General features: G+C 37.3%; 1 pseudogene; it reads left to right on the top strand.

Moving 5' to 3' along the window:
• LOC132002689 (heme-binding protein 1-like) overlaps nucleotides 1-17,826 on the top strand; it is a 21,152-nt pseudogene extending 3,326 nt beyond the window's left edge.
• The last annotated feature ends 1,943 nt before the right edge of the window (nucleotides 17,827-19,769 follow it).

Below are 19,769 nucleotides of genomic sequence, written 5' to 3'. Positions count from 1 at the left end.
TTTATCTGATATGTCGTTTGCAAATATCTTCTCCCATTCTGTCAGTTAAGACAGACCATTTTTGAAGGAGTGGATGCGTGGGATGTGAAAATATAGTGAAACTGTATTTTTAAAGAGCAATGAGAAGAACAGTGTGGTGGGATAAGAAATGTACATATTGTGCAAATGGAATGGTGGAAGTCTAAGGTTGTAAACATATTTTAAGCATGGGTAGGATCAAGAATTATTCTTTATGGAAAAGAACAATATGATTTAACTTGTATTACTGGAAGAGGACACATCTCAGAACCTAGGGAAAAATACAGATGGGAATGGGGAGACAACAGAGGCAGGGAATGGAGATAAAAGGTGACCAAGAAGACGTTAACATTCCCTGAGCATGACTAAACACTAGACAGGTTTATTCGTAATTCTATGCCCCCTTCACTTCCCTTTTTCTGTAAAGCATTTTCTGTAAAACAAAATTGCAATTATAAATTCTTTACCCCTTTGAGATGTGAATCTTTTTGCACCCTCTTTCCAGTTTTACAACTCATATATATCTTGTTCAAAGACCTGAGAGCCACCCTTTGCAAACACAATCATCAACAAAGGGAGAAGAATGGGAAGCCAACTTTAATAATCAACTACCAAACACAAGGGCCCTGATCAAATTGACCATCCCTCCCCACTCACGTCCTCCAGTATTTCCCCACTAGCTCATCCTCACCCTAGCACCCCACTTAAAACTCTCCCATATTTTGTTTCAGTAGAGATCAGTCTTACTGCTCTATTGCAACAAGGTTGATCCCTAATGCAGTAGTCTTGAATAAAGTCTTTCTTGAAGTTTTAAACAAATGTGTGGTACAATTTTTCTTTTACACCTGAAAAAAAGCACTAGCTCTAAAAAGAAGTACTGTATGAAGTCACATTTCTGAGATGTGATCCTTAGGGGAAAAGTTGAGGATAATCCTGAAATATGTAGTTAAGTAGACAATCATACCAAGTGCCTGAAACTAGAAGAGAAGACTGGAGTACACTTTTTTTTTTAAACTTCAGTCAAGACTTGTTACACATCAGATTTCTATTGTATGTACTAATGGTTGCCACTGGAATGAAAGTCTGCAACAAGAGAAAAATATATGTCTGCTTCTATAGAAAACAATGGTTATCAATTAATTACACAAACTTTTGAAGTAGATGTGGATTGAATACAGTTATAACCAAAGTTTTAATGGAAAGAACACTGAATTTAGACTTTATAAATATGTATTTGAATTCTGGTTCTCAAGTTTAATTACTAGGTAATCTTGAACAAGTCTTTTATATTTCCTAAGCATCTGCCTGTCTCTATTTATAGACAATGGTAAGAATAAAAGCTATCAGCAGTGGTGGTTATTAGAGGTATTCAACCTTTATTTCTGGTTCTCCCACCTTCTAAGAACAAAGATAGGTTATACTTCCTGATATCCCGATGGCTGAACTGGTTCTAGCCAATGAGTTGTGAGAAATGATGAATGTCACCTATAAAGCTCAATTTTTTCCCTAATTTTGAGATATAATTAGCACATATTGTATTTATGTAATAAAAATTTGTCTTAGAGATAATCATCCTTACAGTTTTAATTATACCATTTTTAATATTACCCTTAAGTCCTGAATCTTACTCAATTTTATACCAAAGTTACAACTTTCCATTACACATGCCCCTCCCCCTTTTTTTAAGAGAGAGAGAGAGAGAAGGAAAGAGAGAATCTCAGGAAGGCTCCATGCCCAGTGCATAGCCTAATCCTACAACTCTGAGATCATAACCTGAGATGAAATTAAGTGTTGGACACTTAATTGACTGAGCTACCCAGGCACCCCTTATATGCATTCTTTACCCTATTATTTTTACTAATAGAGAAAAGAATGCCAAATCTCTTGTTAACAAAATCCATCAAAAGTCATTTCTGGGCATATCTACCCATCTTAATAGTGGATAATTGCCATAGAAATGATTTTATTGATGTCTAACTTACAGTTCATTGTGAACTTTTAAAGACTAAAATGTAGGGGTGCCTGGTTGACTCAGTCATTAAGCATCTGTCTTCAGTTCAGGTCATGATTCCAGGGTCCTGGGATTGAGCCCTGCATTGGATTCCCTGCTCAGTGGGGACATTTTAGCATATATATATGCTAAAATGTTCATAGCAGCAACGTCCACAATAGCTACGCTATGGAAAGAGGCAAGACTTTCATTGGCAGGCGAATGGATAAAGAATATATGGTAATATATATACAATGGAATATTTCTCAGTCATCAGAAAGGGTGAATAGTTACCATTTACATCGACGTTGATGGAACTGGAGAGTATCATGCTGAGTGAAATAAGTCAATCAGAGAAAGGTAATTATCACACAGTTTCACTCATACATGGAATATAAGACACAACACAGAGGATCGTAGGGGAAGGGGGGGAAAACTGAATGGAAAGTCATCAGAGAAGGAGACAAGCCATGAGAGACTTTGAACTATAAGAAACAAACTAAGGGCTGCTGGAAGGGAGGTGGGTAGGAAGATGGGGTATTTCAGTGATGGGCATTAAGGAGAGCACATGATGTGATGAGCACTGGATGTTGTATGTGACTGATGTATTATTCAACTGTACATCTGAAACTAATGATGTATGATATGTTGGCTAGTTGGTTTTAAATTTAAAAAATAGACTAAGCTATAGTAAGATACACAATAGGATGCAATAAATATTTTCTCCTCTGTTAAATTATAATTGACATAAAATGATCTATTTAAGATGAGCTAAAACCAACATCTAAGGACTAACACATAAACAAGCAGCTTAGTGATAGGTTATAGTTTGCTAAGAAGAGATTAGCTTAAGTTTTGGGTCAAATGAAGAATGGATTTCCAGAATATCAGGACCTAAGAAATTGTTGTATGTGCAGATCGATTAGTTTTCAAATTGGAAGAACTTGCAAGACTACTGGAAGGGACTTGTCCATAATGAATCTTCAGGAGAGAGAAACTAATGATAGAGTGAACACCTCACAATTCAGGGGCCTTGACCGTAAGTATTTGAATTTCATCCCTCAAACAGCCGAACAAAGGATGAATAGTCACTGCCACTACGATTTTTATAATGTGTGGATCTCTTTATTTTCATTAACTTTCAGGGTCATGATGTTTTGAAATTAGGAGGGAGCAAAAGGACTCACTCCTCCTGCCAGGTAACAAATTAGCATCTTACATTGTTTATTAACTGCATCCAATTGCAAATGTCACCAAACAGTTATTAAACAGCAAGTCCTATGCACAAAACTCAATGGTGCATGACACCTCTGATTAGCTGCCATTTTTTTCTGAAAGGGTGATTATTCTTAGAAGGAATATTTCATTACCCTTAATCTGAGTCCAGTTTATGCAACCATAACCTGAAGCCTCATAAGGTATGTAACCAAATCTCAGTATAAATCTATCAATGCTGTGGGTTATCTTAATGAACCATCTGTATGATTGAAAAGCACTATTCTAAGTTATATGTCAGAGCTTATTAAAACTCGCATCAATTGCATTGTTGAAATTTTAAAAAGGTTCCACTATTTTAATGCATGATTTGTATTACCCTTCACTTGAAACAAAGCGGTACTCTCTGCAGTTTCCAAGCAACACATCTTTTTCAATTACTATTTAGCATTGAATTCTGTCCTTAGATTCCTAATGCACCTCCCTTCCTTGCTGTGTGTATATTCAGAGTCTTGCAGAAGAATGAGACTATTCCATTACTTTGACCAAATCTGCCATATGTCATGGGTAAACCTTTCGTAAACAAGATAAATGCATTAGGATATTCAAAACTGAATTACATCAGTTGAACTGACTTTCAGCTACAAAAGCATTTGATTTAGTTAACACTCTATTCAAAAAGAATTTTTAAGGATTGGAGTTTTCATCTCCTTTAGTACAAAAATAGAGAAAAATTTCTGAACTCAGTCATAGTCACTCTTACCTTGTAAATGGTCTAAAATAAGATTACAATTATGGAGCAGAAATAAAGTTTGACTAAAACAGGAGCATAAACATGATAATGAAACATACGTTATTTATCATGTGGTTGGCCTTGATTTAAGCCACTGACACATACAGGCTTTATAATGCTCAAACTAATATTTAGATAGATAAGTTAGCTACGAGCATTAGTCTCACTTTATAGATGACAAAACCAAGACAGACGAGTTTATATATCCCCAAGGCCAAAAAAAAAAAAAAATTAATAAATGGCAAAGGCAGTATTTGCACCAAGATGGCCTGACTTGGAACACTTAAGTAATTGGTGTTCCAAATTGTCATAATTGATAGTTTCACTTAAAGTTAAATCCAGTGATCTACCAAAAGAAATTATCAGAGAGTTTCAAAACATCCAACACTAGTTCTGAGTTTTACACATGTTGTACAGCAGATATTTCATTCAACAAGCACTTGTAATTTCACAGTAAACCTCACTGAGGGAAGTATTACTGGAGGTAAAATGAGATACATTTCATTCCCTGCGCATGGAGTTTTTTCCACACCCAGTGTTCTGAGGGCCATTCTTAACCCATTTCTCCAGAAGGTCCACTGTTGTTACATGTTGCCAGGTTAAGTTCCCCTGAAAAAATAGTAAGGATAGGGGTGCCTGGGTGCCTCAGTTGGTGGCTGCCTTTGGCTCAGGTCATGATCCCCAAGTCCTGGGATCAAGCCCTGCATCAGGCTCCCTGCTCAGTGGAGAGCCTGTTTCTTCCTCTCCATCTGTCTGCCACTCTGCCTACTTGTGCTCACTCTTTGTCAAATAAATAAATAAAATCTTGAAAAGAAAAAGGATATAGAAAAGTCTTCACAAAGTGACTATTATTGCAGGCAAGAGATTTTCCATCAACTGACTTGGAGATAGAGCCTCTTTCTGAGTTTCTCTGTAAACCTCTATGTTACTAGTATTTTCCAGGCCAGCGAGAAAATCAAGGTTAATAAAAATTTATCAGCTCATCATATATCTTACTCTACTTACTTGCTTTAACAGATACAGTTTGGTTTTCCCATACCAGACAGTGATTTAAAAACGTTTTAGCTTTCTTACATGTGCCTTGGTGGCTCAGTCAGGTAAGCATCTACCTCATCTCATGATCTCAGGGTCCTGGGATTTAGGTTCACATCAGGCTCCCTGCTTGGTGGGGAGACTGCTGCTCTCACTACTCCACCCCCCTGCTTGTGCTCTCTCTCTCTCAAATACATAATCAAAATCTTGAAAAGAAAAAAAACCACTTCTTAGCTTTCTAGCAAGTGTCGGTAACACATTTTGATTAAGTGACACTACTCAGAAGACAAAAATTGGCTCCCTAAAAAGATGTTTTAATGCTTGGTAGGTTTTCTTGGGTAGTGGGTTGAATTTATACATAATGAGAACATGCAAGGGATTTGACAGTTTTGATATAATTATCCAGCACAATAATGTAAACTGCTTAGCAACATACCTTTAGCAGCCAAAAGAAGAAGAAGAAGAAGAAAAAAAGGTTTACCACAGATATGTAAAAATAACCCTGGATGGTTAGATATTTTATGTGCAATGCTGTTGGAATATGTACTCTTTGCTCTACTGTTTTAAAGTCCAAAATAAATGGTATAATTCTCAGTTTTTACTTTTGGTGCCTTAAAGCCAAGTGTGTGGAGGAGCTCAAGTTCGCTACTAACTGTAAATGGATAAAATATGCTACTCCATTTGTTCTTTTGTTAAGTAGTTGGGGATTATCTACTAAACACCTGTTATCTCATTATACTGAACAGAATTCAAAAGAAAAATGTAAGTTATTAAGAACACCTTACCACATATCTTGAAACAATGGCCATGTCTACATTTTTTTTTAAGATTTTTTCTTATTTATTTGACAGAGAGAGAGAGAGAAAGAGAGAGAGTGAGAATAGGAACACAAGCAGGGGGAACAGGAGAGGGAGAAGCAGGCTCTTTGCTGAGCACGGAGCCCCATGTGGGACTCGATCCCAGGACCCTGGCTGAGATCATGACCTGAGCCAAAGGACGAGCTACCCAGGTGCCCTGGCTATGTCTACTTCTTAAAACAAAGCAAAACAAAACAAAACAAACAAACAAACAAACAAAAACCTAAGAGTTATTTAAATCACCTTTTCATTTCGGTGTACCATTTTAGGCCAACCTCAGGGCCTGGTACAAAACGATAGAACACCCCTGAGAGAGCGTTGTTGAATAAAGAATTCCTACTGTGTCCTGGTCTAGCCAACCCCACGTGAGCCTACATGGGAGCATAAAGAGGATCAGAACCACTGCTATCAGCATCACTACTGCTCAGACATGAGACAGTACTAGTCAAACATTGAATGATTCCCGAGGAAAGATAAGTGACTGTGTGCGTGGGAAGGGGAAGAATGGGGAGAATAAGAATAGGAGCATCAGCAACAATCTTTAAGAAAATTCTCCATTTGCTTTACTTCCAGATTTACCACCTTAAATCCATTCTATCATTGCCAGAGAAATGTTTCTGAAATATAACTTTCATCATTATTCTCTTCCCCACATAAATTCCTTTACTGTGCTTCCACACTACAACATTTTAAGCATCATCTCTCATTAACAAGCCATGTTGTTTATGGTTCAGCCATACTAAAGATGATGATGCTTTTGCAAGAAGAACCAAAGCAAAAACATTAAATATATAGAACTACTACCATTAATAGCTTTTCCTCCTATTCACCTAGAGGAAGTATCTTTTCCATAACAGGTGCGTATTCAGAATGCATTCTTCTATTCATCCATACTACTTCCATCTCCTCTTTGCTCCCTACTCAGGAACTGTTTATGCCAAACGTGCCTGGCCCCTCCTTGTATCTTTAAACTCTTTGTGTGTGCCTCCTTCCAATTTTCACTTAAACCATAATCTAGTACTTTGCATAAAAATTTCTCCCAAAGCCCATGTTCCTCTTTGAAATTATTATTCTTCTCCCTATATTCCACAACTAATTTCCACAACTCAATCTATTTATAGGCCAATAAAATCAATGTGACTACTCCTGCCCAAGTCACCAATGACTTCACACTTGCAAAACCTGGAACTGGATTCTGTTTACTGTGCCCTCAACCATGAGACAGTTTACCTTCTAAGTTACTCTACTTTTCATAGTTTGTGTATAATGCTGATTATTCCTTCTCTGCACCCTTCCTGTTTTCTGTTTCTGCTAAAACTTTAAATATAAGAGTTCCTTAGGATTTTGTCCTATCCTCTCTTCTCCTTTAAGACTATAATGAACTTGTGAGGAATCACATCTCCTTCCATGGAAGAAAAGGCAATCTATATATTGAAGGGTAGCAGAATTGTACTGCCCTATATATAACATTTTGCCATATTGCCTATTTTGAGATGCAGGTACTAAAAAAAAAAAAAAAAAAAAAAAAAGCAAATGATGGTAGAGGTTTTCTCTGAATCCTCCTTTCTCAGGATGAATTTTCCAAATGGAACTCAATTGTCATAGGTCCATTTCCTGAGAGTGAGTTTTATCAGCAAAGGAGGTTGACTCATCAGAATAGACTACAAGTCAACTTACACCCAGAAAAGCTTTGTCATAAATTATCACAAAAGATCACACCTCCCATCTGTTCTAAAGGCCTGTTCATCCCAAAACTCATGGACTCTCCCCTTAAAGGTCTTCAAGGCTCCCGTCTTTTCCCTGTGAAGATGATATTTAAACTTGAATCTTAAAGACATCCTTTTGAGTTACTCACTTTCCCCTATATATCTCTCACCTATACATGATGTAAACATGTTAATAAACTCCTATTTATCTCTTGCTACTTTTTGTCCAATTACTGGAGTCTCAGCCAAGGACTCAGAAGACAAAAATTTTTCTTCCCCTACAATCCCAACAAACTCCAAGTTTAACTATAGGTGAGACCTCATTATTAAGTCCTATGCACACATATCTGACTGCCTATTCAGGATTTACACTTGGATAACTCTCAGGCATCTTACAATCTGTCCAAATTGTACTTTACAATTGTTTACAGAGAACCTAGAATAATCTTGACAAAAGTCAAACTTGCACGTCTGATCAGGCCAATTCTCTCCTTAATATGCTTTGCCTCCCTTCTGGTATTAGGATAGATTTATAAAATCTTGAGCCTACCTGACATAAAACCTACTTCCCTATGACCCTGAAATTGCACTCCTGGGTATTTACCCCAAAGATACAGATGTCATGAAAAGAAGGGCCATCTGTACCCCAATGTTTATAGCAGCAATGGCCACGGTCAACAAACTATGGAAAGAAACAAGATGCCCTTCAACGGATGAATGGATAAGGAAGATGTGGTCCATATACACTATGGAATATTATGCCTCCATCAGAAAGGATGAATACCCAACTTTTGTAGCAACGTGGACGGGACTGGAAGAGATTATGCTGAGTGAAATAAGTCAAGCAGAGAGAGTCAATTATCATATGGTTTCACTTATTTGTGGAGCATAACAAATATCATGGAGGAAAAGGGGTGTTAGAGAGAAGGGAGTTGGGGTAAATTGGAAGGGGAGGTGAATCATGAGAGACTATGGACTCTGAAAAACAATCTGAGGGGTTTGAAGTGGCAGGGGTATGGGAGGTTGAGGTACCAGGTGGTGGGTATTATAGAGGGCATGGATTGCATGGAGCACTGGGTGTGGTGAAAAAATCGTGAATACTGTTTTTCTGAAAATAAATAAATTGGAAACAAAACAAAACAAAAAACAAACCCACTGTATTCACCACCATCTAGTGCAACAGTTTCAATTTAATGAACTCTTCTGTTTTTGCTACCTCAGTCTCCATGTCTTTATTTAAAATAAATCCTCATTTCTTTGCTCAGAACACTGCATATATGTATGTATGTGTGTACACAGATACATACATATATGTACACATACACATATATAGATGTGCATATATATGTATATATATGTATATATACGTATTCCTTCTAGCCTTGAAAATCTTGTATCACTTTTCTAGAACTCTGTGCCTGACTCTCTAGGATATTTGGGGAGTTCCTTGTTAGAGTATTGTTATATTATTTTATATTTTCTTCATGTAATATTTAGCAAGTACATTGAAATCATGAATGTGATTTTCTGTTGCATATATGCATAACCTACCAGCTATGAATACCATGAAGCCAAGAACCTTGTCTTTATTTTTCATCACACTCTGCCAAATAGATATTAAGTAAAAATCTATGAAATGGATTGGATAAATTATACAACCACATTATGGGGGCATTTTTCTTTAGTTATTCCTTACTTTTAGCAGAAACCAGATTAGTGCATCAAATATCCTATGAGGTTATTTTGAACTTTGATGATTAGCAAGAGATACTTACATTCTTATCCTGAGAATCCTGTATGTCATATGTTAGGTCTCTCATACTAAAATGTTTGAGATTTAGATATTTAAATGAATCATCTGAAGTTTTTCTGTTACTTGTATCAAGGCCAAATAGGCATTCATTTATTGCATGTTTTATTAAAATGCATGAGGTAACTTATAAAAAATAACAGGGGCACCTGGGTGGCTCACTGGGTTAAGCCTCTGCCTTTTACTCAGGTCATGATCTCAGGGTCCTTGGAGCCAGCCCAGAATCAGGCTCTCTATTCAGCAGGGAGCCTGCTTCCCCCTCCCCCTCTGTCTTCCTCTCTGCCTACTTGTGATCTCTCTCTCTCAAATAAACTAATAAAATCTTTTAAAAAATAATTAAAAAATAGCAAGGTAAAAAATTCTCAATAATACTCTTAATCATTTGGCTTTACATTCCCTCTTTCAACCTATTTGTAGATAATTAATCAAAAAAGGTCATCTTAAGAATTTTTACTTAAAAAACAAGTTCATAATAGATTCAAATCAACCATTCCAGAAAATTTCAGATTCCTTCATTCGGTATTTGCTCACAAGTTGCAGATGTTGTATCCTATTTATATTCATGTCCCACCAAGAAAATTTAAAATGTAAAATAGCAGTTGGTCCTTTTGAAAACCTAAATTATATAAAATTGGAATAGCACATTTTAAAAATATAGGCTTGGAATTTCATAATTAAAAATACCATTTTCAAAAAAAGAATACTATTTTTTAAAATGTACATGGGGGTGCACGTGGGGGCAGGTCGCAGGTTCCAACCTGGGACCACGGAATCATGACCTGAGCTGAAGGCAAACTCTTAACGGAGTCTCCTGCATTCCCCAAGAATACTATTTTCATGTAGATTTCTATTACTCTAATACTTATCTTATAAAATTCAGTTTATATCACAAAACTAGAAAATCAGGGGAGTATAAAACTCTTTCACAGTGTTTGTACATATTTAATCTCTATCTTCATTCAAAATTTTAATAAACTAAGCTAGAATCATGGGCACTTTGAAGATTTCAGTTCAACATGAAAACTGAACACAGAGCAAGGGGCAGGAAGACTTGCAATTTCAGTCTTGTACTGTTGCAAAACCACTCTCAAAGTATTATGCTCACAGATATACAACATTCAGGTACAGAAACTCAGTACATCAAAACCACATACAGCGAATTACAATGCTCTTGACACACATAGCAATATGCATGTTTGAAGATATTTATCAACTACAATTTTGTTCAAATTGTGGACTGAATGGCAACTTGTACTAAAAGTTTATCTTTCTATTGAGAGGCGTGATACGACAGAGCTGGAATGGAGAGTACACATCAGAAGTCAATGTTTGGAAAGAGGTTGGACCCATGTAACTTATTCACCTAATCATTCTATTCCTTCAGAGATAGGATAGAATTGACAAACGCAATATTCTAGGTGTGAAGTATTTTGCTCTATTCATACAGCAAATGTAACACCACCACTTGATTTCAGTTCAAGATTATTTAAGCATTGCTTCAATTTTTACAACACAGATAAATAATTTAAAATGGGAAAGGCCCAATTATAATCAAAATCTTTTTTAAAAACATGAATGCTTATCAATTTGTAGTGAACATCACATAAATGACTATTTTTCCTGATTTCAGTCCAGTGTTTCTTCTCATGGGCACCCAACTTCCATATGATACAAGGTACAGAGAAGCAGTGAGGCTGGGAAGAATAACAAATACCTAAGTATGAATCCTACTTTCGAGAGTTTGAGCTCTCACCACCTGACGAATCACCTAAAATCTGAGATAATTATATCTACCTACAACCAAGATTATGAAGGCTGGAGATACTATAAATTGACCAACCATATTTGGCTCTTACTAGACAAAACTGTGGATGTTTTTAGTCCATGATCAAAAAGAATCTTATATATGTCCTATAAGAAAATATCTTCCATCTCTACAGGATGGCAGAGAATTCAAGAACAAGAACAGAAATATTTGGCAGAATTATGGAAGAATAAGGAATACCCTTTACAGAGGAAAGCAGTAGAAAAAAGAATTGGTACTTACACAGTGCCAGTTTTGTGCTGGGTGTTTTACATATTCAGTATCATACTTCGATAAAAGTCCCATAAAGTAAAGTTCTTAAACTCCAGATCTTCCAAAAGGGTACCCATGGCTCTAAGAGCTTCATGCACTTTTCTTGTAAACTCCGAAGCCCACGTTTGTGCTGAGGCTGGGCTCTGGAATCTCTCTAAAAGTTGTCCATGATTCAGGCAATCCATAGTGGGGAAAGCCTAGACCTGCCTTCTAGTGAAGGACAGAGAATAGTTCTACAGGTGCCACTAAATTGGGAATTGGGGACACTAAAACTTCCTGTCTAGATCTTTAATGGGAGACAAGATGGCACATGGTGTTCTGGTAATCTCATAATTCTTGATGTAGATGGCTGCTGGGGTACATGTGAAGTAACTTCCAGAAGATATATTGATATGTCTACCTTTGTGTATTTCATGTATACCCACACATATATTTGTATTTATACATATATATGTTTTTATATATTTTTTCTTCAATATAAACAAAAAACAATGCCCAGTGTGTACTATAGCAAATGAATCTGGACCTAGCATAGGGGAATAAGAGAGCTCACTGAATTAAATAGCATTTAAGCTTTGACCTGAAAGAAGAATCTGAGCAGAGTTACATGGCAACAGGAAAACTGAAATGTGTACAAAATGGTCCAGGGGTCAAGGAAGCATTCACAAATGGAGGACGACATTGGGCGACCAGCCAGAGCATTATTGGAATAATCTGAACAGAGCAAGCTGCTTCTAATAGGTACAGTTTGTGAGTGCAATGAGAACATTTACTAAAAAAATACGAAGTTAATAACTTCACAAGAAAGCAAATGTTAAAATATCACACCTTAAGTTAATATTAGTCATAACCCAACTTTTTGGAGGAATACAAGTTATTCTTCATGATTAGAGTACTTTAAAGGGAGGTCCTGCTGTGAAAAAAGTTTAATTGGTTGTTTTCTATATTCTGTGAAATGCACTTTTAAGAACTTGCTCCTTGGCAGCAAAACTGGCATTTTGCAATGTGTGTGAGCCTGTATTATAATGAGACATAGGGACCTCTTCAGGGATCGAGCAAAGCAGCCTGTTGAACATTTATATTCAGCTTTCTAAAAACTAAATAAGAACATAATTTCCCAGGTTAGCTCAGAGCTTCTGGCTGCCTATGATTAAGGACTGGTTGGGAGAAAGAACAGGAATGTCATAAAGGTCTGGACTATTCTGATTATTTACAAAATTTACTCTTATTTTTAAGGCAATTATTCTTAAAGTGTCACCCGCCAACCAGCAGCCTCAGCATCACCTGGGAACCCATTAGAAATGAAAATTCTTGGGCCCCACCCCAGATCTACTAAATCAAAAACGTGGAGTGAATCCAGCACCGTGTTTTATAAGCCTTCCAGTTTCTTCCAGAGAACACAGAATTCAGAGAACCAGTACTTAAAATTTCCATTCTATCACTAACCATCAGGGAAATGCAAATCTAAACCAAATCTAAACTATCTAAACTATCTAAACTATCACCTTACATGTGTCAGAATGACTGGAATCAAAAAATGAAGCGTTGGTGAGGATGTGGAGAAAAAGGAACCCTCCTGCCCTGTTGGTAGATATGTAAATTGGGGTAGACACTGTGGAAAGCTGTATAAAGATTCCTCAAAAAATAATTAAAAATAGGATTTCCATATGGTCCAGTAATTCCACTAGTGGGTGTTCACCCAAAGAAAATGAAAACACTGGGGCACCTGTATAGCTTAGTCGGTTAAGTGGCTGATTCTTGATTTGGGCTCAGGTCATGAGCTCAGGGTCCTAGGATCAAGCCCCACATTGAGTTCTATGCTCAGCAGGGAGTTTGCTCTAGGGTTTCTCTCTCTTTCCCTCTGCACCACCCCCCCACCACCAAACAAATAAATCTGAAAAAAAATGAAAACACTGAATTCAAAAAGATATTTGCACCCCAATGTTCACTGTAGTATTATTTATAGTAGCAAGGATATATAGGCAACTTAAGTGTCTATCCATAAATGAGTGGATAAAGATGTGGTATATATACAACGAAATATTACTCAGCTATTAAGAATGAAATCTTGCCATTTGCAACAGCATGGATGAGCAAGAGGGCATTATACAAAGATGAAATAAGTCAGAGAAAGACAAAGATCATGATTTCATTTACATCTGGAATCTAAAAACAAAACAAATAAGACAGAAAAAAAAAAAGAAAAAAAAAAAACAGACTCAAATTGAGAACTGGTGGTTGCCAAGGGGTGGTTGATGGGGGGCTGGGTGAAATAAAGGATATCAAAGAAGAACAAACTTCCAATTATAAATCATGGAGATATAAAGTACAACATCAGGAATTAGTTAATTAGTAATGTTGTACGGTGATCACACTTATTGTGATGAACAGTAAGTAACGTATAGAATTGTATACTCAATACATTATAACCCTAAAATTAACATTGTATGTTAGTTTTAAAAAATTCCCCTTTAGCCTGTTAGTTAGAAGCTGCATAAGAGGAGGAGGTCATACACATCCAAGGACCCCTCAAATGTATCTAGTCCCATCTTAGTCTGGTTTTTGAACATGCTATCAACATATCTCATCAATCTCTATAGTACATCCTTTCTCCTAACACCAGGCACAGCAATAAGCATGTTCCCTTTATCCCACTCTAACATTACCTCCTCTGAATACTTCAACTCATGATTATCTGGTGTCCACCCAGAGACTACTTCTCTTTAGTAATTGTGGTACGTCCTACCAGAATTTAATCTATTAGAAAGGTTATTTTTCCGTTTTGTTCACTATTCTGTTTGCAGCATCTGGAGAAGTACCTGGCACAGATTACTTGCTCAACAAAATTTTCTGAATAATAATAAAAATAACTTGTTTTCAATTCCTCATCCTACACATCTTTGGGGTACTCTACAAGGTTAACAATCTTTATTAACACCAATAGTAAAAAACTATCAAATCTCCACCATTGATTTCAAAAGTACTTCAATTTTCAGCTTTCTTCGAATGGTTTTCTGTCTTCTTTTTCATTCTCCTTTGCTGGAGATCCTTATCTTCATTTTACAACCTCATCCATTCATAGAGAGACAGAAAATGATAGTAATTAGAGGAGATAAATCTTGAAATCAGATCCTATGCAAATTACACTCTATGAGCCTTGCTTTTCTCATCCATAAATTGGTGCTCTGATATTTATCCTAGAGTTCTTTGAATACTAGATGAAACTGTAAATTCCATTAACTGACTTCTATTATGTTTTGTTGTTGATTCTCTGCAAATGATGGAAATCAAGAACCTCCAACTTTTAACTGTTCCAGATCTACATTTGCAACTTCTTCTTCTTTTTTTTTTTTTTTTAAAGATTTTATTTATCTATTTGACAGAGAGAAATCACAAGTAGACGGAGAGGCAGGCAGAGAGAGAGAGGAGGAAGCAGGCTCCCTGCTGAGCAAAGAGCCCAATGCGGGACTCGATCCCAGGACCCTGAGATCATGACCTGAGCCGAAGGCAGCGGCTTAACCCACTGAGCCACCCAGGCGCCCCTACATTTGCAACTTCTTGATGGACAACATAGATTTTTTTTTTCTAACTTTCTCTTCAACTTGTGAAGACCACACTGATTAGTTTTCCTCTTCTAATGACTTGGAATCCTTTGGCACAATGTTCACTTCTCATCTTCAATATCCCATCAATAAGCTATAAGTTTTTTAAGTGACCTAATAATCCTTTCATATGCAAATTTTTTCCATTTCTACTGTAACATCAATGGTACACAATTGATGTACCATTAAAACAAGCCCATTAAAACAGTCAGCAAATGCTGTGTGCATTCTCTCCAGAATCTAGTTTTCCACATTCTGCAGTCAGAGTGCTGCTTTAAAATACAAATATATTAAGAGTATCCATTGCCTTTTCATTGTTCTTCACAAAAAATGAATAATTATTATTCTGGTCTAGTAATCTCAAGCTGGTCCAGCTTAATTCCAGCCCTCTAATGTAGAGAATCTTCCTTCCTAAAGCATGCTAAAGATCTTGGGGGCACACGCTCTAGGATGGCCATAAAGGATAGCCAAAATTAGTTATGTACATCCCATGGCATGGATAAAAATCAAATGGACCCATATGTGGTCCTGATCAGTGATTCTGAGTTATTGAGAAGGTCTTAATGCAAGTGAATATATTTCACAAGCTCCATTCACTTATTTCCTTCTGGGTCCTCTAGTTTCTCTCATGATGCTGTTCAGGTTTCCCAGTCATTACAACATAACATCTCCTGCCTCCTCACTCCTCTTCCCCCACCCCCCACCCCCCGCTCCCGATCAATGCCAGGGTCCCTGGGTCCACATCAGCTTTTTTCTTTCCACGGGGAGAACAAGGCTGCAAGGACAACCAGAAACCTTTTTTTGACATCTCCCCAAAATCAATCAAAATATGAATTTTTTTCTATTCCTCTCAAAGGCAGAAAGAGCTTTAATTTAAAATAATTCAAGGTTGTGGGGAAAAACATTTGTCCTCGATCTTTCTTAAAAGCATTCAAGAGAAGCAAGTAGAACCAATGCAAAGGTGGTTGAATGTCCACATCCTATTGTTAAAAGAGAAATTCTTAACATGGTCTATATGGCAATCTTTCTGGTCCAGTCCTTAGTGCTGTCTTCAGTCTCCCCTCACACCATGAACCCTCTTTTCTGTCTTCTGAAGTCACGATTAGACTTAGACTAGTTTTCCACACTTGCCAAGCCCTATCCTGCCACTGGAATTGCACAGGCTGATCCTACAGTTGAAATAGCCTCTCTTTGCTTCTTCACCTCAGTGAACCCTCACTGTTCCTTCTCATCAGCTTCAGTCACTTCCCTCATTTCCTTGACAAGGCAAAATACTTCACCATTTTACACTTCAATAACACTATATTCTTAGGTGCAAGATTTACAGTAAGCACTCCATAAAAGTTAATGAAATTAAGATTAGTAAATACTTTAATAAATTATTTTTGCAGGGTCTGTGGTCTAAGTTTGAAATCGTTTATGGGCTTCTCCTCACAACTATTACTGATCTGCTGCCAAGAAAGAGCCCTTCACTTTTTACTCTAACAAACTCCATGACTCAAATTTCTTCCCTAGACAGTTTTATATTTCCTGCTGAATCCGACGTTAAATTCTCAAATGTCAAATATAGTTAAGTTCCTTTTCTGCTCAGAATCCTTCATTGGTTCTTCATGTGCATGAGGAATAGATACAAGTATCTTAGCATGGTAAAGTATTTGTTAGTCTGAACTCTATTTTTGCCATATTTACCTACTTACAGTATCTCCAGCAAAGTAGGTTTGGTCTTAACTACGTCAACGCATCTGCTTTGCCACAGATACATACTCCAAGTTCCCATGGGTTAAAGAATATATCAATAGAAGCAGAAAATTCACAGAACTTGATATGGGACAGAATTTAAAAATTAAACAGACTGGGAAGACCTTATTTCCCTTCAGGTCTCAGTGAGAATTTCCCTCCCAAATAGACATCGTTGATCACCCCATGTTTGCCTACATTTTTTTTTCCTCTCAACTTCTGTTCCCATTATTTTTAAGTAATGTGATTTTACTGGAAAACATGTTGTAAATAAGTGCTACTTGTATTACTGATCACTATGGTAACATATAAGCCAGTCAAAAAAGGGGAAGTTTGAGTTTACTATTTTATGCATCAAAATAACATTAAAAAAGAGAACTGGATGGTCCACTGGTATGTCCAGAGCACTATAGCCACATCATTTGGGCATGATAAAGAACTTGCTCTTTGAAAGTGTAGAGACAGGGCCTTGGCAGGTCCTGAGCAAAAAAGGCAAGGGAGAAGTCTCCTGTAAAGAAGACCTGTGAAGGCAGAAGGTTTGCCAAAATGGAAGTGACAAGCCTATGGGTGAGGATCTATGGGAAGCAACACCCAAAGTCATGAAGCATGTGGGAGGCACTAATGACAAGGGAATCAGGATGGGAATGGCAGTTCCTATTTCCTTTAATGTGTTTTCCAGTGAAGATGACTCCCTATGGAAGAAATTAAAAGTCTGGTTCCAGATTCCAAACCAGTTTCAGAGGAACCTGCCATTTCCTCACAATGACAGCATTAAGATGGAGGACAGGGAAAGCATCACCGTCTCTTCCCTGCAGTTTGGTGGTTATGTCAAGGAAGCTGACTGTGTAGCTCATGCCACCCAGCAGTGTATGGCCTCGGAAGGCACAGCCACTTAACAGAGTGACTTTTACCTCTGTTCTGGGTATGAACCTCTCATGAAGCCTATAGACATCACAATGAGGTCTAGCTCTGCAAGCATGACTCATTGAGCTGAAACTTCCTGAACCTGTTTCTGTGTCTACTTTCTCAGGGGAAAGGAAGGGAGCAAAGCTTGCAACTGAATCTCCAGCTTAACCAACTTTCCTTCAAAGCCAGTTACTGTCAATTTTCTAAATAAGCATATTCTATTTATCCTATTATTTATTCTATTCTTATATTAATATTATTATTATTATTTATTCTATTCTTTTTCTCATGGTGGGAAATAATATGGTCAAAATAGGCAGCATCCCTCTAACAGACTTAGAAAGTCCTGTGCTGGACCAGAAAAAAATCCAGCAACATTTTCTCAGGTATCAGGGTCACTAAAAATGGATTTAAAAAAAAAATTATTAAAACTGTATTTTTTGCCATTGAGAGAAAAAAAATGATTTGTGCATGATCTTTCATCTGTGATTCATATAAGAACTTTGTCTAAAAGAAACTGAAAATAATAGGGACAACTGGAGATGATGGGGTAGTGAAAAGAACTACAGTATTTAACTCAACACTGTGTATATGCAACAGTGTTAAGATCAAAAAGTTTCACCCACAGGCTTTCTGTCATTTCCACCAACATGTGAAGGTGATTAAATAGAAACTATGGTCTTCAAGCAGGTTATTTCTCATGAGGACAGTAGGCAGGCGTCTGATTGCATTTAACACAAGCAAGATGCATAGGGTAAAGAGCCAAAAGTTCTATAAAAACTAAGTGCTTTGGCAATGCCTGAAAAGAAAAAAAAAGATTAATTTTTACTGAGATGACTGGATCTGACTTGATGATTTAAGTGACATTTGACTTGAGTAGAAGACAGTGGAAGTTTGATTAGCCAGAAGTAAGGAGAGAGGTCATTCCAGGCTAAGGGAGAAGTAGGAGGCAGAGCACAGAGTATACAGGGCATGACCTCTTTGGAGAAAGGCAGCTAGAACAGAGCTGAGGTTCACATAGGTCTTCTGTAAGAAAGTGATTCATATACGAGATGAGGTTCACAGGACAGATTGGGGTCAGACTGTGAAGTCATGAATACCATGTGAAGAAATGTTTATGACCACAGCAAGGAATAACAGGAAACAGCACTTTCTGTTTTGTTATTGTTTGAAAATAACTAGGATTTAGTTTTTAACCATTCTAGCTCGAGGGCTTTGGGAAACACACAAAAACCTATCTTACCCTCCATCTCCTACACAATAAAATTATACCTATTAAACTGGGGGGGTTTGTTGGTTTTGTTTTGTTTTTTAAATCATTTATTGTGTGCCAGCCTCTTTTCTGGAGCTGGGGATGTAGACGTGAACAAAAGAAAAAAAAAATCCATGCCTACATGAAGATTAAGCTTTTGAGGCAAAGCCATTGAGAAAGAAACCCACCCATGGCATGGAATGTGCAGATAAACTCCACAAAGGGAACGATAGCAGAGTTAGGATGATACAATGACAGAGGCCACTATTTTAAGTAAGTTGTTAGGGTCGGGTACACTGAAGAGGAAACTGTTGGTCAGGTTCCCACATGGCTCTGTGGTGTTCAAAGTCCAGGTGGAGAAGAGAGCAAAGGTGACCTCATGGAGTGTGCAGGAGTCTACTGGTTGAATTTCAGCTATTTGGAAGGTATAGGCCACAGTATTTTCACACGGATCAAATGTGAGATGTGAAAAAGTAGTTGGGATGACTACTGAGCATCCAAAGAGATGAAGATGCCCTTCATTGATGGCAACCTTTACTGAAAGGTGTCAGAATACAGTAAGAGGAACTGGCAAGGAAGAGAATTAGGACTTTTGTTCAGGATGTTCTTTAGATCTGCAAATGGGGATTTCAAGTAGCCAACTGTTATACACGTGTTTAATTCAAGGTAAGGTTGAGGTTGGAGACACACATCAGGAACCAGTGAGTGCATACATGGATGGTATATGAACTTGGGAGGGCACGAGAGCAGTCCCAGAGAAAAACAGAGAGCAAG

The sequence above is a fragment of the Mustela nigripes genome, chromosome 15 (genome assembly GCF_022355385.1).
Source record: "Mustela nigripes isolate SB6536 chromosome 15, MUSNIG.SB6536, whole genome shotgun sequence".
Lineage (NCBI taxonomy): Eukaryota > Metazoa > Chordata > Mammalia > Carnivora > Mustelidae > Mustela > Mustela nigripes.
This window is presented reverse-complemented; position numbering and strand designations above follow the sequence as displayed.